At 36.9% G+C, this 22,223-nt stretch overlaps 1 pseudogene; it reads right to left on the reverse strand.

The window, feature by feature from the left end:
• Window positions 1-476: 476 nt before the first annotated feature.
• Window positions 477-1,153, reverse strand: LOC110196909 (dynactin subunit 6 pseudogene; annotated as a pseudogene).
• Between the last annotated feature and the right edge of the window lie 21,070 nt (window positions 1,154-22,223).

Raw genomic sequence — 22,223 nt, forward strand, 5'->3', positions numbered from 1 at the left:
GTGGGTTTTGCTGTTTTAGAATTTGTTTGGAGCCATTTTTATAGGTATTTGGAGGGGTTTGGGGGAGAGCTCAAGCCAGTCACTGCTTTTACTCTGCCATCTTGGCTCCACCCCCCCCTTTCCAGTTTTATCAACATTTTTTTTATTGAATACAGAGTCCCAGTAGCTGATGTCTTGGGTTTGTGGAATATTGGGCTACTAGTTTTGCGTATTTGAGTATGTTATATGCTTAATCTGTTCCAGTGTTTTTACCCCTTTACTTTTTTTCCCCCATTAGATCATTTTTTATTGACAGCCTAGTAAAGGAAGAAACACACATAGTTTCATTTGTTTTTCCTTCTTCATACCTGGAATCAGTGGCTAAGATTTCAAAGTTCTAGCAAAAAACAAATTAACTATCATAGATTGTCATTGTTATAGGCATGATGGGATGAGAAAATATCAAAGGAATGACAGTTTTAAATTATAAATAGCAGTTAAGGTAAAGGGCAAGCTATGACTTTCCTCTTAATCTCAAAGTAGAATCCATTGGGTTGGTATGTGGTGTACACTGGAACTCTGGAGACTACTGCGCAGCTCATAGCAGGGGCTGAAGTTTCTTTTATGGTCTTCTTTAGGTGGTGGTAGTTTGGTAGAATTTTCATCAGGAAATCCAACTGAAGGATTTGGGACTGTGTGAATCCCTCAAAGGCAGGCTGTGTCATAGAAGATGACTGTGTTCTCTGGGTTAACTTTGAAGGTGTTCAGGTTGCAACATGCCCTGATAATGCAGCTGCTTGTCAAGATCATGCTTCTTGAGCTTTTGATGCAATTGCATCATTGTCTACTATTTTTATTGCTTCTGAATAAATAGCCAACTTCAAACATGTTATTGGCACCCGTGATCACTGCTTTGGGTTTCGTTCCTTCTTTGTCAAGGATGATATTTTCAGGATAACTGTTGAGGATAAAGGCCTGCTATTCCATGATATTACCTTCCCTAATCACTCTTGGACCACCTTCAGGAATGACCCAGGTCTTTTGGGTGAACCACTGTTTGAGGGCCTGTGGTTATGTCTTCCCTGATTTCACTTTCACACATGCAACTGCTTCCAGGAGCAATCTTCTCACCTTTTGGAATCTTTTTTATCACTACTGGAGTAGAAGTAGCCATAGTGTCACAGTGGGACAGGGACGATTCCTAACTGCTCTACTTTTAAACAACACAAATTTATTTTGATGATTGTTGTTACCTACTTTACAGGGTTGTTAGTGAGGCTCAAATGAAAAAAAAAACAATAAAAGCACTTTGGAAAACTGAAAACCCTAAGCTTTAATAGCTTAGAACTGCACCAAGACTTTGGTGACACCCTATGTAAGTGTCACCTACCATTTTTATTATTTATAATTTGTGTTTCAGTTCTGTGGGACCTAAAGGATCCCTGAAAATTCTCATGAAGGGAATAGAATTGTGAGACATAAGGAAGTGATGAGATATGTTCAGGTTCACATAGAACTTAGGGTTCTTTATTTCCTTTGCCTTTGTACTTGAGAAAGTATTCCAGCCTGTCATTTAGGTTTCAGGGAACAAAGAGAGAGTGCACTTGGAATGAAGTTTCTTGTCTTCCATTTGGGCAAGTCTTGGTAGCATACAGTGGAACTTGACCTTTTGGGCTGTCAGATTTTACATCTATATTTTTGGACCCTGGATTTAACATCAGAAGAGCTATAACAGTGCTGAGACCAAACTTCTGGGTAGCACTAGTGCCTATAACTTGAGTTTTCATGTATGGCAACTGGGACCTGAGATCGGTGCTGAAAATGCAACCAGAAACAGAAGTAGGGTCAGGATTAACAGGAAGTCCTGGATGCCACAGCTTGTTAATGTAAAGACCAGGACACTGGTGAGCCAGGGATGGGAGCAAGAATTGCTTTCCTCATGCTTTCTGGGCTTTGGCTGTTTATACTCCCACATCCAGAGTGTGAGCCCAGAACAGAAATACACATCTTTCCCTTATTCCTCCACTATGATCTGGGGATCAATGTAGTTCAGTAATCCTACTGGCTGTGCCCAGCAGGGGCTGCAGGTGTAGGAGATGGTTGGGGGGAGGGAGCCATGTCAGATAGCTTATGTTTATCTTTCATTTTTACTATGTCTAACAAACTAAATTGGCAGAGTATGTTGATTGCCCATATCTTGTGAATAAGAGGGTTGTTCAAGAGTGAGAACAAATTAAAGAGCCATAGATTTCCTATTTAGGAAATAACTTTGAATATTATTTCCCTTAGTCTGTTTTCAGAATCCAGCCAGCATGGGTTTTAAAATCATTCAGCTGGTTGGAGCAGTAGACTAGGAGCATCTCACACATGAATTCTAGAGAGACTTGGGAGTGACCACTTGACTCCAAGTGCATAGCACTATCTGATGGACAGCCCAGATATTACATTCCCTCAATGGATACTTAATATTTTTGTTGTCATTTAGTCATTTCAGTTGTGTCTGACTCTTTGTGACCTCATTTGGGGTTTTCTTGGCAGGGATACTGGAGTGGTTTGTCATTTCCTTCTCCAGCTCATTTTACAGATGAAGAACTGAGGCAAACAGGGTTAAGTGACCTGCCCAGAGTCACACAGCTATTAAGTGTATCTGAGGCTGGATTTGAACTCAGGAAGATGAGATTTTCTGATTCCAAGCCCAGTGATCTATCCACTGTGCCACCTAGCTACGCCTACGCTTATAAAGTGATACACTGTCTTTCTGTAGGCTTAAGGAAGGCAGAGCATGAGTTGATTTGGGTTCCTTAAAGCATTTCAGTGTCCCAAAGTGTGATGTGTAGCACTTACTAAGAGAACACAAAGGTGACAAGATTTACATATTATTATTTGGGCTATGACTCATTTAAGAAGGACTGTGTATCCAGGATTGAGGGCCTTCCTATTTTACTTTCCTCTAGGGATAGGAAATACTGAGCATCAGGTAAGACGGCTACCAGTTGAGGGCTCCATATTACATAGTGACTTTCTCACATAGATGTAGGAATTCTAATGGAGCATCCAGATATCATAGTATTTAGCTGTACCAGTTCATGTTCTTGAGATAATTTACTCATAAAAAATTTGCGATAATTTCTGTTTATAGACTCCTGGCTCATATTGATGGGATATTGACTGTATCATTTCAATCCACACTCCAGGTTACTGGTAGGATTTCCTGTCTCTCCTGTTACTCTCCTCTCCTAGGCATATTACCATGAGTATCACACTTGGAGTTAAGAAATCTAGATTCAAATTCTAGATCTTCCACTTATCAATTGTATAATCTTGGACAGATCACTTAGGTCCTCTGAGACACTGTTTCCAGTAACTTTCCTCAGGCTCAGTTTCCTCATCTATAAAAATAGAGATACTCTTTGTATGAGTTTTTTTTTTCGAGGAACAAAGGAGATAATATATGCAAAACTCAATACTACAGAAAAGTTCATATTTTCATTGGTATGGATTCTCCCTCAATCAATGTAGAATACAGTCCTTCTATGCCTAAGTAAACAATTCTCATGAGTTATTATAGCTAGGAAAATATAAAAAAATTAGTCTCCCAGTGGCCCATCATCCAAGACTAAACCTCCCAAACTTACCTAGCATAGTCCTTGGATAATGGTCAGTCTGCAGCTGGGTCTATATATCAACCTTTCCATTTTGTTGAGATCTGAGTTTTGGGTTTTACTGGCATGTCCTTGAGAACCCTTGGTCATTGTCATGGCATGACAAGGCACAGAGCCCTATTCCAATAGGACTTTGGCATTACACAGCTCACAAACTGATATTCCTAAAGCACAGGATTGGCCTTGTCACTCCTTGACTCAAGAAATTTTGTGGCTCTCTATTGTTTCTAGAATAAATTATGAATTTTTCTTAACATTTAAAGCCTTTCATAATCTTATGAAAGAATCTTATGTTCTAGTCCAACTTGCCTTCTTGCTGCTTTCTATATTTTTCATTCAATCTCCCCACTCTTTGCCTTTGTACAAGTTTTTATTGGCACATGAAATGTGCTTTCTCCTCACTTCTATCTCTTAGAATCCTTAGCTTTCTTCAGGGTAGCTCAAGTGCTTCTCCCTCCTTAAAACCTTTCTTGACCCCCTTAATTGTTAGTCTACCCTTTCCCCAGTACTTTGTAAATACTTTGTATCCACTTGTCTGCTTACTTGCTTTCTTTTCTCCTAGTAGAATGTAAGCTCTTTGAAGGCAGGGATTATTTAGTTTTTCTTTTTATCCCCAATGTCTAACACCATGCTTGACACATAATAGGCACTTAATAAAGGATTATTGAGTACACACACATACACGTATGTGCATATATGCGTGAATGTATACATGTAAAAACACACAGTACATACACACATGTAAACATATGCATATACACACATTCACACATTATATATCCACATATGATATGTATATACCCACATATATACATATACGTGTGTGTGTGTGTGTGTGTGTGTGTGTGTGTGTGTATGTGTGTGGGAATATGTGTAAGCTACTATTATCTGGTTCATTCTAAGTACATCTACTGAAAGAAATTGTTTTGACTTCTTGCTTTGAGTACAACATTCCTCTTTTCGGTATCCATTTCTTTGTTTCTTAAGAATGCAAGCTTTTAGAGAATAAGGACCTTGTCTCTTAAGTAAAGTGTAGACACTCTATAAATATCAAGGAAAGGTAGACGTTATAATTGATTGTATGTCTCCATTTGTAAGTAGTCATTCTAAAGTAACATGATGGTATTGACAACTATAGATGTTTTTGATTCAGAACTCCCATCTCCCAAAGTAATTTACTGCATAGAAACTATATCAGCCTATGTAAAGAACTCTGTTATCTTACTTAGATGGATGTGTAATCTCATTAATATGGGTACTCCCACTGTAGGTATAGCTCATAACTGTTCCAACACCTTTTCATCTTGTATGACTCATGTCTATGGTTTCTTTTTAGATTTTCTGTTACTATTATGAATAGGGCAAACATCAACACTAAAATTCCCTTATTCAAAGAAAGGAAAAGAAGATTAGATCCATTGTATGTGATTGTTTGGTAGTTTCAGTCATGTCCAACTCTTTGTGACCCTGATGGGGATGGGATCTCAAACCCTAAAAGGAAAAAACTATGTGTTTGGGATCTAGACCCCAAAAAGAAAATCCCTGGACTCTTCCTACATCTCTGGTTTTTGCCTGAGGCTGTAATCCACTCAACTGCCCTTTCATTGTGGCTAAATCCAATCTCCCAATTCTGTTCTGTCACTTCCCACCCTTAATCCTATCTAGACTCCATTCTCCCTTGGCCACGTGGTCTGTCCCTGGCCTTCTGATCACTCCAGCCATCTGGCTTCCATTAAAATGCTGAGATTCTTTAAGAATCTTGCCAAGGGCTCAGATTTTTAAGATCTGGCCCACTTGCATTAGTGATACAAATGCTTAGATTCCTTAAGAGTCTGGCCAGTACAGCAAATGTTCTAATAAAACTTGTCTTTGGCTAAGAGAAAGCTTTGGGTTGAATTCATTCAGGCAGGACCCGCATTTTGTGATTTTGGGGTCCCAGCACCTCTAAACTTCAACAACTCCATTTGGAGTTTTCTTGACAAAGATAGTGGAGTGGTTTGTTATTTCCTTCTCCAGCTCATTTTATAGGTGAGGAAACGGAGGCAAACAGGGCTAAGTGACTTGCTCAGGGTCACATAGCTAGTAAGTATCTGAGGCCAGATTTGAACTCAGTTCTCCCTGACTCCAGGCCCAGCGCTCTATTCACTGCACCAGCTAGCTTCCCAGAGATCCACCCTATACCACTTGGTTTTTTTCTTTGAAAGTACATATTCAATTCACTTGGATAGCTCCAACATTGTTCTGCTTGTCTATGTCCCCTTCTGAACTTCCTATTGCTCTTGTTATTTTTTAATCTTTCATTGACACTCTTTTTCAATTCTCTCTCTCTCTTTTTGCTATCACTATTAATACCTCTCATTCCTCCCCATGTCTCTCTCTTCCCAAAAAGCTCTCTTGTAATAAATAAGCAATCAAGCAAAAGAAATCCATACATTGACTTTGTCTGAAAACACAAATCTCATTTGCAAGTCCAGTCTATCACCTAAATTCATATCTTGTCTCAAACACTTACTAGCTGTGTAACCTGGGCCAGTCACTTAATCTCTGGCAACCTCAGTTTACTCATCTGCAAAATGGGGATAATAATAGCACCTTTTCATAGGATTGTTGTGATGTAAAGTGCTTTGTGAACCTTAAAGTACCACATAAATGCTAGTTATTATTAGTCAATGTGGGCAGACTAAGTCCTGTGCAGGGACTCATATAGGGACACAGCAAATGAGGGTGAAGGCCTGCCTCTGACAAGGGAGTGGTAGTGAAAAGTATAGGTAGAAGACTGGGAGTAGAAAGGAAGGTCTTCATAGCCTAATTCTGGCAGTGCTTACAAGCAGAGGGCATCAGGCAATAGTCAAAGATAATGATGCTGCCTATGTGGCTGGCATAGGCTGAGTGTGAGCTACTGGGCCAGATCGGTTGGCAGAGATATGATTTAAACTACAAATGAAAAAGTATGAATTTCACAGAATTTAAGCATTAAAACCCCAAACCAATTAGGAGTAGAAATGTGATGAAAAAGCCATAAAACCAGTTTCTACACACTTAATCTCATCAAAGTTTTTGGCTGCCTCCACGCCTTCAGAAACTACTTGGCTTTACAAGTCCCAAAGATGCCTATAAAATGTGAAAAAATCTTTAATCATGAGGAGCCAGACCTCTGGGGCAGCTACTATCTGATTGGGTGAGTCACAGCCGAAACTATCTTATCTAATGAAGTGGTAATTAACTTTATAATACCCTGTTACTTCACATTAAGTAAAAATAGGTCTCTTAATTGCCACAATTCTGGGGGTCTAGTTTAGGTTTGAGAATGAGCTTTTCTCATTACCAGGGGGGGAAGCACCAGAGGATTTAATTAAATAAGTTTGGTGCTCATGGGGCCAGAAAATTTTTGCTGCTCAAGGTGTCTTTCGTTGTCTACCTTTTTAGTAGATGGTCTTCATTCCCTTAGTCTTTAAATTCAGGATGCCTTTGCCTAATTGCATAAGAAAGAATGGAAAATGGCCTAGTACTTCAGTGAAATTACTGCTACTTCAAAGATGGCCTCAATGGGAGTGGCCATTTTTGATTAAATATCTTTAGGATGTTAATCTTCTCAGCTTATAAGGCCAAAATAGTGACCGCCACTTAACAACAAAAGCAACTGTATTTTTAAAATTTTATTTTTAATTTGGGGAATGAGAGCAGGATTTCTGTAAAAGTACAATTAAAAAAGATGATTGCACATGAAACTGCAAATCTGCTATGCACAATTTGCTATTCCTTTCAAATATACAACAAAGCTGTCAGGTAAATTTCTTTTTTTCTTCTCTTTCCACCACCCCCACCCTAGAGATGGCTACCATTAGACCCACACATGCGTGCACACACACACACACACACACACACACACACACACACACACACTATGTATATATATAATGTATATGTATATATATAATGTATATGTATATATAATGTAATGTATATATGTATATAAAATTATTCTATACATCTATTTATTAGTTCTTTGGATGTGGATAGCATCTTTCTTCATATGTCCTTTATAGTCCCATATAGTTCTTAAAATAATATTGCTGTTAACTGTATACAATGTTCTCTTGGTTCTACTCATTTTGCTCTTCATTATTTCATGTCTTTCCATATTTTTCTAAAATCATTGAGCTCATCATTTCTTATAGTACAGTAGTATTCCACCACAATTGTATTTTTAACACAACACTTAATTCTGTCTTAGGTTTTTGTTACTTTTACTTTTTGCTTTTCAAAGGACTTTTCCAGCTGTTATCTACTTTTGTGATCAAAATAAGGCTCTTTATTCTTGTACCCTTGAGTTAATAGTTTTTAAAAGAGAAATGAGAGCTTTAAATATAAATGATATTGAAAATGAAAAGTTATATATTGGGATAGTCACTGGGCTTGGATACCATCTTATATAGCTTCTATGAACTGAATGGCTTTTCTGTATCCTAAGAGAGTTAATTTATCTTTTTTAAAAAAATTTGTTGATATCTTTTATTTTTACGTCACCTATATTTTCTTTCTTTCTTTCTCTCTCTCTCTTTCTTTCTTTCTTTCTTTTCTTTCTTTCTTTCTTTCTTTCTTTCTTTCTCTCTCTCTCTCTTTCCTTCCTTCCTTCCTTCCTTCCTTCCTTCCTTCCTTCCTTCCTTCCTTCCTTCCTTCCTTCCTTCCTTCCTTCCTTCCTTCCTTCCTCCCTTTCTTTCTTTCTTTCTTTCTTTCTTTCTTTCTTTCTTTCTTTCTTTCAGCTAGGCAAAAGGATTAAGTGACTTGCCCAGGGTCACACAGCTAGCAAGTGTCTGAGGCCAAATTTGAACTCACATCTTCCTGACTCCAGGGCTGATGCTCCAAAATACCTTTGTTTTCTTAATGATCCCCTCTTTCTTTTTTCTTCTTGCAGAAAGCCATTCCTTGTAAGAAAAAACAAAACAAAACAGTTTAGCAAAACTAATCAATATGTCCCTTCCCCTACCCCTCAAAAAAGCTTGACATTAAAACACAGAATTATAGATCCAGAGTTGGAAGGGACTTCAAAAGACCTCTAATCCCACTCCCTTATATTGTTGATAATATGTAGTATGACACACTCATAGTTCTTCACTTCTGCGTTCTTCTTTGGGGACAAGTTTGATGATTATGATTTTAGAGCATTCAGTTTCAATTGTTTTGTTGTTGGTCACTGTGTATATTGTTTTCCTGGTGCTGCTTTTGGTGGTGCTATTTCTTATAGATATTCCATCACGTTCATATGACAAAACCTATTTAGCTGTTCCTCAATTGTTTCCAGTTGTTTGCTACAGCAGAAAATGTTGCTACATGTGTTTTGATGTCCCTTGGACCTTTATTTTTGTCATCATCCTCCTTGGCGGGCTCTATTCCACCTAGCCGTGGAATTTTAGGTCTAAAGGCTATGAGCATTTTCATTACTTTCTTAGCATGATTCCTGATTACTTTTCAGAAGGGTTGGATAAATTCATAGCTCTGCGAACAATGGTTAATTTAATCTTAGAAGTAGTCTCCTATTAAATTATGTTCCTTTTTTGTTATTCTGAACATAACAAATATCAAATAAAATGAGTATTTCCATAAATAATAAAACAGAAAAAAAAGGATTGTATGTGAGAGAATCTCATTGATTTTCAAGAATCACTATACACAATGCAAAAAGTCTGCCCTGGCACTGCACTTTCTTCTCTTCTACTGTAGGTAGTATGGTACAGTAGGAAGAGAAGAGGGGTAGTGGCCCTGACCAGGCTTGTAGAGAAATAGCTTGATATGCTATTGTTGCTGTGTTGTTTTTCAGTTGTTTCAGTTGTATCCAACTCTTTGTGGCCCCATTTGGGGTTTTCTTTGCAAAAATATTGTAGTGGTTTGTCATTTCCTTCTCCAGTTCATTTTATAGATGAAGAACTAAGGCAAACAGGGTAAAGCGACTTGCCCAGGGTCACACAGCAAGTAAGTGTCTGAGGCAGAATTTGAACTCAGGTCTTCCTGACTCCCTGGCCTGGCACTATTCACTATACCACCTAGCACCTGACAGCAGTATAACCTTAGGCAAGCAATTTTAAATCTCTGAGGGTTGACTATGAAGTGTAGGTGGTTAGACAGGGATAGCAATCTACTGACTGTGGGCTAAATTTGGGCAACAAGCTAACAGTATTTTTTAAAAAAATTTAAAAATTGTTTTATTGCATATAAAAATTTAAAAGCCATTTTAAAGTTCTTGGCTATAGAAAAACAGGCAGGATATGGCCTAAGGACCATAGTTCCCTGACCCCTGGACAAGAGGATGTCTGAGTTTCCTTCTGGTTCTGTCTTTCAATTTTTCGGTTACATGGAGAGGTATTACGATTCCTTTCTCTGAAAGAACTTTAAAATGGATCGCTATCCAACTATGGACGATAATTTTGTCCTGTCAAGAAGTACAGTTTGACTTCAAAGGTCCTACTAGTCAATTAATTCCATATGGAAGTCCATCATCCTCTTAGAGATTGCCAATGCAATTAATATATGAACTTGGTGTAACAACCAATGAACAAAGCTGACCAAGCAACTCTAGGTTTTCTGGCTGACTTAAACACATATATGGGGCATCATTTTGTGTCCAGGGTATGCTAAATCTATCCTGGCATGCCTTTGCCACAGATGGCTTTGATGTGTTCTCACTGCTTTTTGTTGGGAGTTAAATGTAATTATATGGAGGATGGTAACCAGCTGCTCTTCATCTCTACTGAGTTCAGACCAAGAGAAAATGAGCTTACATAAAGGCAGGAGGTTTTTAAATCAGAACCCTCATCAGAGGGGCTATTCAGTACCTGAATAGGTTTCTAAAGTTTGTTGTGGAAAGGTTTTCCCTGGAGATGCCTAGATTCACATCTGTCTGGGATGGATGCATCATCCCTGGATCAAATTAAACATGGCGTAGTTTACTTTTCTTCTTTCGCCTTCCTCTCAATCCAACTTGTCTATCACAATGAACAATACTGCCATTTTACTCATCTTGAACTCCAGAAAATTTGGCATTATCTCAAGATTCTCTCCTATACTTTTCCCCTACCATATGATATGCCATATAAGGGCAGCAAGGATTTAGCTCAGAACCCAAATCAGAGGGATTGCTCTTTCTTTTCTTTTCTTTCTTTCTTTTTTGTATTTTGGTAAATAGTATTTTATCTTTTCCAGTTATATGTAAAGATAGTTTCAACATTCATTTTTTATAAGAATTTGAGTTCCTAATTTTCTCCTTTTCTCCCTACCATCAACCCTCCCTAAGACGGCAAGTAATTTGATATAGGTTATACGTGTGCAATCGTGTAAACATATTTCCCCATTAGTCATGTTGTGAAAGAAGGGATAGAACAAAAGGAAAAAGCCACAAAAACAAAAAGCAAGAAAAGGGAAAATCGTATTCTTTGATCTGCATTCAGACTCCATAGTTTCTTCTCTGGATATGGATAGCATTTTCCATCATGAGTCTATTGGAATTGTCTTGGATCATTGTATTGCTAAGAAGAGCTAAGTCAATCAGAGTTGATCATCACACAATGTTGCTGTTACCATCCACAATGTTCTCCTAGTTCTGCTCACTCCACTCAGCATCAGTTCATGTAAGTCTTTCCAGGTTTTTCTGAAATCTTCCTGTTCATCATTTCTTATAGCACAATAGCATTTCATTATATTCATATACACAACTTGTTCAGCCATTCTTCAATTGATGAGCATTCCTTTAATTTCTAATTCTTTGCCACCACAAAAGAGCTGCTATAAGTACATGTAGGTCTTTTCCCAATTTTTATGATCTCTTAGGGAACAGACCTAGCAGTGGTTTTGCTGGATCAAAGGGTATGCACAACTTGGTTTCTCTTTGGCCATAGTTCCAAATTGCTCTCTGGAATGGTACAACTCCACCAACAATGTACAATGTATGCCAATTTTCCCACATCTCTAACATTTATCATTTTCCTTTTCTGTCATGTTAACCAATCTGATAGGAGAGAGGTGGTACCTCAAAGTTGTTTTAATTTGCCTTTCTTTAATCAATATAATTTAGAACTTTTTTTCATATGACTATGGATAGCTTTAATTTCTTTATCTGAAAACTGCCTCTTCATATCCTTTGACCATTTATCAACAGAGGAATGACTTGTATTCCTATAAATTTGACTCAGTTCTCTGTATATTAGAGAAATGAGGCCTTTATCAGAAATTCTTGCTGTAAAGATTGTTTCCCAGCTTTTTGCTTTCCTTCTAATGTTGGTTGTGCTGGTTTTGTTTGTGCATTTCATAATGTTTTCTCTCTCGTTTGGTCATAAATTCTTCCATTCTTCATAGATCTGACAAGTAAACTATTCCTTGCTCTCCTAATTTGCCTATGTTATCACCCTGTATGTCTAAATCATGTAGTCATTTTGACCCTATCTTGGTATGTGGGGTGAGATGTTGGTCTATACCTAGTTTCTGCCCCCAATTTTTTTTTCCAACAGTTTTTTGTCAAAAAGTGAATTCTTATCCCAGAAGTTGGAGTCTTTGGTTTTATCAAACAGTAGATTACTATAATAATTTATTACTGTGTCTCACGCACCTAATCTATTCCACTGATCAACTATTCTATTTTTTAGCCACTACCAAATAGTTCTGATGATTATTATGAAATTGCTAGGGCACCTTTCTTTGCATTTTTCCTTCATCAATTCTCTTGACATTCTTTTTGTTCTTCCAGATGAATTTTGTTATTTTTCTAGATCTATAAAATAATTTTGGTATTTTGATGGTATGGCTCTGAATAAGAAAATTAATTTAGGTAGAATTGTCAATTTTATTATATTAACTTGGCCTACTCATGAGTAACTGATAATTTTCCAGTTGTTTAGATTTGACTTTATTTGTGTGAAAAGTGTTTTGTAATTGTGTTCATATAGTTCCTGGGTTTGTCTTGGCAAGTAGACTCCCAAATATTTTATATTGCTTGCAGATATTTTAAATGAAATTTCTCTTTCTCTCTCTTCTTTCTGAGCTTCGTTGGTAACATAGAAATGCTGATGGTTTGTGTGGTTTTATGTTGTGTCTTGAAACTTTGCTAAAGCTAATTATTTCAGGTAGTTTTTTAGTTGATTCTCTAAGCTACCATCATATTATCTGTAGAGAGGGATAGTTTTGTTTCCTCATTGCCTAGTCTAATTCCTTCAATTTCTTTTTCTTCTCTTATTGTTAAAGCTAACATATCTAAGCTCACATTCTAATTGAATAATGGTGGTGATAATGGGCATCCTTGTTTCACCTCTGATCTTATTGAGAAGGTTTCTAGCTTATTCCCATTACAAATAATTCTTCCTGATGGTTTTAGATAGATGCTACTTATAATTTTAAGGAAAGCTCCATTTATTTCTATACTCTCCAGTGTTTTTAATAGGAACTGCATTTTGTCAAATGCTTTTTGTTCATCTATTAGATAATTATATAATTTCTGTTGGTTTTCTTATTGATATGGTCAATTATGATAATAGTTTTCCTAATATTGAACTAATCTTGCATTCCTGGTATAAATTCCACCTGGTTATAGTGTATCATCCTCATGAGAAATTACTCTAACCTCTTTGCCAAAATTTTATTTAAATTTTTGTATGAATATTCATTAAGGAAATTGATTTATAATTTTCTTCCTCTGTTTTGGCTCTTCCTGGTTTAGGTAGAAGCACCATATTTATGTCATAAAAGGAGTTTGGGAGGACTCCTTCTTTGACTACTTTCTCAAATAGTTTATATGGCATTGGAATTAATTGTTCTTTAAATGTTTGGTAGAATTCACTTGCAAATCCATCTGGTCCTGGAGAGTTTTTCTTAGGGAGTTCATTGATGGCTTGTTCAATTTCTTTTTCTAAAATGGTGTTAAGCATTTTATTTCCTCTTCTCTTCATTTGGGCAATTTATATTTTTGTAAATATTCATTCATTTCACTTAGATTGTCAGATTTCTTGTCATACAGTTGGCCAAAATAACTCCTAATTATTACTTTAATTTCCACTTCAGTGATGGTGAATTTACTCTTTTCATTTTTGATACTGGTAATTTGGTTTTCTTCTTTATTTTTTTAAACCAAATTAACAAGAGGTTTATCTATTTTATTGCTTTTTTCATAAAATCAGCTCTTTCGTTTTATTTTTTAATAGTTCAATGGTTTTGTTACTTTCAATTCTATTAATCTCTCCTTTGATTTTCAGTATTTCTAATTTGGCATTTAATTGGGGATTTTAAATTTGTGTTTTTTCTAGGTTTTTAAATTGCATGACCACTTCATTGATCTGCTCTTTCTCTATTTTATTCATGTAAGCATTTAGAGATATACAATTTCCCCAAAGTACTGCTTCAACTGGATCCCATAAATTTTGGGATGTTGTCTTATTATTGTCATTCTCTTTGAAGAAATTATTGATTGTTTCTGCGATTTGTTGTTTGACCCACTTATTGTTTAGGATTAGATTATTTCATTTCCAATTAATTTTTAATCTGTCTCTCCATGGCCCTTTATTGCATGAAATTTTTATTGCACTTGATCTGAAAAGGATTTTTTAAATATTTCTGCCTTTCTGCATTTGATTGTGAGGATTTTATGCCCTAATACATGGCCAATTTTTGTGTTGATGCCATGTACCACTGAGAAAAAGGTATATTCCTTTCTATCCCCATTCAATTTTTTCCAGAGGTCTATCATATCTAACTTTTCTAAAATTTTATTCATCTCCTTAACTTCTTACTTGTTTATTTTGTGGTTAGACATATCTAGTTCAGAGAAAGGGAGGTTGAGGCCCTCCACTGTCTATTTTTTTTTCCGGTAACACACTTAACTTCTCTAAGAATTTGGATACTATATCATTTAGTGCATATATGTTCAGTATTGATATTACTTCATTGCCTATGGTACCTTTTAGCAAGGTGTAGTTTCCTTCTCCTTCCTTCTTTCTTTTAATTACATCTATCTTTGCTTTTGCTTTGTCTGAGATCAGGATTGCTACCCCTGCCTTTTTTTTTTTACTTCAGATGAAGCAAATATATTCTGCTTCAGCCTTTTACCTTTACTCTATATGTACGTCTCTACTTCAAATGTGTTTCTTGTTAACAGCATAGTACAGAATTCTGATTTTTAATCCATTCTGCTACTCATTTCATTTTATGGGAGAGTTCATCCCAGTCACATTCATGGTTATGATTACTAATTGTGTATTTCCCTCTGTCCTATTTTCCCTCCTTTTTATAGTTTTCTCTCTCCTTTCACCCTGTTCCTACTCACCAGTGTTTTGCTTCTGACCACCACCTCCTTGAATCTGTCCTCTCTTCTATCAACCTCCCATTTTCTTTTTCCTTTTCCCTCCTACTTCTGTCCTCTCTTCAGACCTGCTTTCTGTCAGCACCCTCCCTTTTTTTCCCCCTCTTTTCCCTCCTACTTCCATTTAGCATAAGATAGATTTCTCTATTCAACTGAGTGTGTATATTATTATGTCTTTGAGCCAAATCTGATGGGAGTAAGGTTCAAACAATGCTCTCTCCATCCCTTCTTTCCCTCTACCTATATTAGGTCTTTAATACTTCTTCTTGTGATATAATTTACCCCATTCTCTCTTCCCCTTTCCTCTTCTCCCAGTACAATCCTTTTTTCAACCCTTAATTAATTTTTTACCATCACATCAAAGTCAACTTTTTTTTAAAGGCAATTAGGGTTAAGTGACTTGCTGAGGGTCATACAGCTAGTAAGTGTCAAGTGTTTAGTCTGAGGCCGGATTTGAAGTCAGGTACTCCGGACTTCAGGGCTGGTGCTCTATCTACTGCACCTCTTAGCTGCCCCTCAAAGTCAACTTTCATACAAACCCTCTATCTAAGTACACTCCTTCTAACTGACCTAATAGAGATGCAGCTCTTAAGAGTTACAAGTATCAGTTACAAGCATCTTAAGAGTTACAAGACGGCAGAGTAAGCAGTAACCCTCCCATATTCACCTCCAAACAACAATAAAATAGCATTCCAAAACAAATCCTGGAACAGCAGAACCAGCAAAAAGACAGGGTATAGCAATTTTTTAGCCTAAGAAACTTGGAGGATTGGCAAAGAAAGTTTGTTTCATGTGGGTAAATGGGGAACATATTCCAGGGCAGGAAGTGTCCCAGCAAGCCAGCAGCAAGCCCCACCTCAGCAAGCCAGCAGGAGATCCTGAACCCTAGAGTGGTGGAGGAAGTAAATGTCAACACTAGGACCCCTCCCCCCCATTCCTTAGCATAGACAGGGGAACCAGGAGACTCTACCTCTGAGAATCACCATGTGCTTCAGTGTAGCCCCAGGCAAAAAGACACACTTCAGCAGCCATACCTCCATGTGCTTCATTATAGCCCCAGAGAAACACAGAAATACCTCACCAGTTTCCAGCACAAACCAGAAACCACTTGTAGGACCCCAACTGAACACCAGGTAAGCTGGCCTTCAGCAGTGCCAGCCAACTCCCACTCCACTCCCTTAGCACAGCAACAGACACAAGGGTCCCCTGGGAGCCTCAGGGCAACATCATTGCGGAACCAGGTAAATAGCCAGGGCCTGCAGCCACTGGTACAAGAAGCCTGAAACAGAGCCCCTTCCACCCCTGGAACAAAGCTCAAATTTAAAAGAAAGGAAAAAGGCAAAAAAAGAGCAAAAAAAACCCCACCAACAAAGAATCTGACCATAGAAAGTTATTATGGTGACAGGGAAAACCAAGACACAAACTCAGAAGAGGATAACAATATCAAAACACCTATGGGAAAAACCACAAAGAAAAATGGGAAGTGGCCTCAAGCCCAGAAAGAACTCATGGAAGAGCTCAAAAAGGAGCCTAAAAATCATATGAAAGGTATATGAAAAATAGGAAAAAGAAATGATAGTGATACAGGAGAATTATGAAAAAAGAGTCAACAGTTTGGAAAACCACTTAAAAAGTAGAAATGGAAAAGGAGATACAAAAATCCATTGAAGAAAACAACTCCTTAAAGAGTACAATTGGTCAAATGGAAAAGAAAGTACAGAAGTTAATTGAGGAAAACAACATTTTAAAAGTTAGAATTGGGCAAGTGGAAACTAATGACTCTATGAAACATCAAGAATCAATCAAACAAATTCAAAAGAATGAAAAAATGATAGAAAATTGGAAAATGTTTTCCTCATGGGAAAAACAACTGACCCGAAAAATAGATTCAGGAGAGACAATATCAGAATCATTTCACTACCTGAAAGATATAATCAAAAGGAGGACCTGTACAACACCTTTTGAGAAATTATCAAGGAAAACTGTCTTGATTTCCTGGAACCAGAGGGCAAAATAGGTATTGAAAGAATCCCAATCACCTCAGGAAGGAGATCCCCAAATAAAAACTCCAAGGAACATTATACCCAAATTTCAGAACTATCAGGTCAAGTGGCCAGAAAGAAAGAATTCCAATATCAAGGAGTCACAATTAGAATAACACAGGACTTGACAGCTGCAACATTAAAGGATCAGAAGTCATGGAGCATGATATTCTAGAAGCAAAGAAGCTAGGACTATAACCAAGAATCACTTATCTGGCAAAATTAAGCATAATACATCAAGGGAAAAATGGTTATTCAATGAAATAGAAGGATTTCAAACTTTCACGAGTAGACCAGAACTAAATTTGACCTCCAATATCAAGATCCAAGAGAAGCATGAACAGGTAAAAAGGGAAAAGAAAACACCAGGGATTCAGTAGAGCTAAACTATTTACATCCCTACATGGGAAGGTGATACTTACAATTCTTAAAAATCATATCATTAATAATACAGCCAGAAGGAATATACATAGACAGAAGGTATGGGCATAAGGTAGATTTGAGAGAATAAATAAAAAAAAATAAGGGATGAGAAAGAGGAGTGCAGAAGTAAGGGAAAGGTGGAATGGGGTAAATTATTTCACATGAAGAGGTATAAAAGACCTATTATAGTGGAGGTGAAGATGAGAGGCTGGACAATGAGCTTCACTTGAACCTTACTCTCATCAGTATTAGCTCAAGGAGTGAATCATACATACAATCAGTTGAATATAGAAATCTACTGTATCTGACAGGGAAGTAGGAGGGGAGGACATCAAGTAAAAGGCTGGGGGTGGGGACTGACAGAAGGGAGGGCAGATCAGGGGAGGTGGTAAACAGAAACAAAATATTGGTAATAAGGGAAAGGGTAAAAGGAGAAAGAGGACAAACAGGAGGAAGAATAGGATGGAAGGAAATACACAGGTAGTAATTATAACTGTGAATGCGAAAGGGATGAACTCTCCCATAAAATGAAAGTGAATAGAATAGCTTAACAACCAGAATTCTACAATATGTTGCTGATAAGAAACACACTTGAAGCAGAGAGACACATGTAGAGTAAAGGTAAGGGACTGGAGCAGAATCTATTATGTTTCAGCTGAAGGGAAAAAAAAACAGGGGTAGCAATCTTGATCTCAGACAAAGCAAAAGCAAAAATAGATGTAATTAAAAGAGATAAGGAAGGAAACTACATCTTGCTAAAAAGTACCATAGACAATGAAGCAATATCAATATTAAACACATATGCACCAAGTGGTATAGCATCCAAATTCTTTTTTTTTTTTTTTTGGCGAGTGACTTGCCCACACTCACACAGCTAGTAAGTGTTAAGTGTCTGATGCTGGATTTGAACTCAGGTCCTTCTGACTCCAAGGCCAGAGCTCTATTCACTGAACCACCTAGATGCCCCTAGCATCCAAATTCTTAAAGAAGTTAAGTGAGTTACCAGAAGAAATAGACAGCAAAACTATAGTAGTGGGGGACCTCAACTCTCCCCTCTCAGAGCCTGATTAATCCAACAACAACAAAATAAACAAGAAGAAAACTAAGGAGATAAATAGAATATTAGAAAAGTTAGATATGACAGACCTTTGGAGAAAACTGAATGGGAACAGAAGGGAATACATATTTTTCTCAGCAGCACGTGGTTACCACAAGGAAATTGACCATGTAATAGGGCATAAAACACTCACAATCAAATACAGAAAGGCAGAACTATTAATATATATTCTTTTCAGATCATAATGGAATAAAAATTGCATTTGACAAGGGACAGCAGAAATATAGATGAAGAATTTATTGGAAGCTAAATAGTCTAATCCTAAAGAATAAATCGGTAAACGGTAAAAGAATATGAACAGGCAGCACTCAGATGAAGAATTTAAAGCCATCTATAGTCATGAAAAAATGCTTTAAATCACTATTGATTAGAGAAATGCAAATCAAAATAACTCTGAGGTACCACATCACACCTATCAGATTGGCTAACATGACAAAACAGGAAAATGATAAATGTTGGAGAAGATGTGGGAAAATTGGAACACTAATGCAGTGTTGGTGGAGTTGTGAAATGATCCAACATTTTGGAGAACAATTTGGAATTATGCCCAAAGGGCTATAAAAATGTACATACCCTTTGACCCAGCAATAGCACTTCTAGGGCTATATCCCAAAGAGATCAAACAAATGGGAAAAGGACCCACATGTACAAAAATATTCATAGCAGCTCTTTTTGTGGTGGCAAAGAATTGGAAATTGAGAGGATGCCCATCAATTGGGGAATGGCTGAACAAGTTGTGGTATATGAATGTAATGGAATACTATTGTGCTATAAGAAATGATGCACAGGTTGACTTCAGAAAAATCTGGAAAGACTTGTGTGGTCTGATGCTGAGTGAAGTGAGCAGAAACAGGAGAACACTGTACATAATAATAGTCACATTGTGTGATGACTAATATTGATAAACTTAACCCTTCTCAGCAATACAAGGATCTAAGACATCTCCAAAGGCCTTGTGATGGAAAATGCTATACATAAAGAAGAAAAAACTATGGAGTTTAAATGCAAATCAAAGCATACTATTTGCTATTTTTTTCTTCTGTTGTATTTTGTTTCTGGTGGTTCCTCCTATTGGTTCTAATTCTTACTTACAACATTCCTAATATGAAAATATGTTTAATAGGAATGTATATTGTATAGCCTATATCAGATTGCCTGCTGTCTTGAGGAGGGAAGTGTGGAAGGAAGGGAGAAAAATTTTAAACTCAAAAGCATATGGAAGTGATTGTTGATAAATCAAAATAAATTAATTAAAAAAATAGAATGTAAAAAAATGAAAAGGGTGAAATCACCACAAATGATAAAGAAATTAAAGCAATCATTAGGAAATATTTTGCCCAATTATATACCAATAAATATGACAATCTGAGCAAAACTGATGAATATTTATGAAAATATAAATTACTTAGATTAACACATCAGGAAATACAATACCTAAATAACCGCTTCTTAGAAAAAGAAAATGAACAAGCCCTTAGCAAATTGCCTAGGAAAAAATCCCCTGGGGCCCGATGAGTTCACGAGTGAATTCTACAAACATCTAAAGGACAATTAGCTCCAGTACTATATAAACTGTTTGGCAAAACAAGTGAAGAAGGAGTCCTACCAAACTCCTTTTATGATACAAATATGGTACTGATACCTAAATGAGAAAGAATTAATATGCCAGTTTTGCATAAATTAAGTTGTATCAGGCCACGAAGGTTTTAAATACAAATCTGGCAATGGACTTTATTTAAGAGTCAGTCTAGCTCAACTCAGTGGAGCTCATCACCAGATTAAGACAAAAATTTTATGCAGTTTTAGAATGAAAAGGGTGATGAATTTTTCTAGCCAAAGCATAAGTTGCAAGCTACATCAGTGTAAGGTATGTTCACCTCTGCTGTTGAAATCACTGATCCTTGAGCTATAAAATTATTGACTCTACCAAACTAGTGTTTTATCTATCCTTGTCCTTTCACTGTCAAGCTTGAAACAGTCAGTGGTCCTGTACTATCTCACCATCTGCTCCTTAACTTCCTGAAGTATGGTTTCTATTCCACCCCTTTGCTAAAACTCCTCTCTCCAAGGTGATCAATGACCAATGGTCTTTTCTCAATCCTTATCTTTCTTGATCTTACTGTAGCACTTGATATTAAAAACCATTTCCCAATTCCTTAAAGCTCATTCCTCCTTTGGCTTTTGGTTCTCTGCCTACCTCCTAGACTATATCTCCTTTGCCTTCTTTGCTAGTGCCTCTATCTCTCATTTTCAACTTAGAAAGACATGTTTAATATATTCTCTTTGGCTCTCTTTCCCCCCCTTTAGTCCTATCCACTCTGAGGACTTCAAATCTTAGGACTTCAAAATCTTGCCCCTTGACCCACCTTTTTGATCGCAGGCTTAACTATTATATTTCTGAGTATGAAGAGGTAGTTCATGAATTGACAATCCTGAACCCAAACTTTACTTTGAGTGAAAACTATATTCAAGGATAATAGGCCCAGAAAAAACTATGTAAAGTCATTTTGTAATTCAGACACCTTACCTTGGCCTAATATAATCTATAGGAGGTCCTTATAGGTGTTCTTTCACCTCCCTGCATCTTATCCTTCCATAGTAAATTAAGCTGGTTTACAAGGAAGATACTTACATTGCTTATAAAGATCTTTTGTTCAGACATTTAGCTTGTGTATATAAAGAAGTGAAAAAGTTTGTAGGATAGGATATAATGACATTACATGAGAAATGCCTGAACATTCCTATCTTGGGAAAACAAGGGGTGACGATATCTGTTTTCTGCTGTTCAAATACAAATTTATATTGTAGAGTAGGGGTATTTACCTTTCTTTTCTTTTGTACTCTATTGCTCCTCCTTGTTTTAGAAAAGATGACTTTAAGTCCCCCCTTCCCACTTTTGTCTTTCTGTGATTAGAGAGATGCTCAGAGGGAGCTTTTTACTTCCCCTCCACCCCTCACCCCTCACCCCTTTGAGCCTTTATCTCTTTCTGAGTTCTGAAAGGCTCAGAAATTCTTTTTTCTTTCCTTTTTAAACAGAAAACCTAATGTGCCTCTGCAAGCAAGGACCAAAAGACCTCTGCTGATACTACTTGTATTCCACTGAAGGGATAAAAATGTTCACAGATAAATAAATGCAAAGTAATTTATTGAGGAGAGAATACAGACAATGGAGAGAATAAAATAAATCTTCAAACAGGAAGTGGTAGCCTTAGCCCAGGTCACCCCCTCCCTTTCCCATAAGTATCTTCTCTGCCTGACCATTAGGTATGTGACATACTTTTAGAAGCTGCTAATAGAAGATAGTCATCTGACTGTGCTAATTATTACTTTTAAACAAACATTGATTCATGTACTTGTCTATGAATTAAACATATCCCTGTCTTATCTTTCCATATTAATTCTGCATGCTTAATAAATTTACATGACTGTTTTCAAAGAAAGAGTCATGAGACTATGAGTTATTTGGGTCAATCTGCTAAGTTGCACCATGGCCAAAGCTAAGAGTGACCAAAGTCATGAGGGTAATGGAATACTTGTTCAGCACCTGGGGTTCTTTTCACACATAGGCTGCAGGAAGTTACCACAGAATTGAGGCACTTTGGGGGTCATCACTCACCAAAGCCATAGTTCACAAATATCTATAAATGCATATATTTTCATTAGGC

This window comes from Phascolarctos cinereus, unplaced genomic scaffold (genome assembly GCF_003287225.1).
Source record: "Phascolarctos cinereus isolate Bilbo 61053 unplaced genomic scaffold, phaCin_HiC Scaffold_726;HRSCAF=1367, whole genome shotgun sequence".
Lineage (NCBI taxonomy): Eukaryota > Metazoa > Chordata > Mammalia > Diprotodontia > Phascolarctidae > Phascolarctos > Phascolarctos cinereus.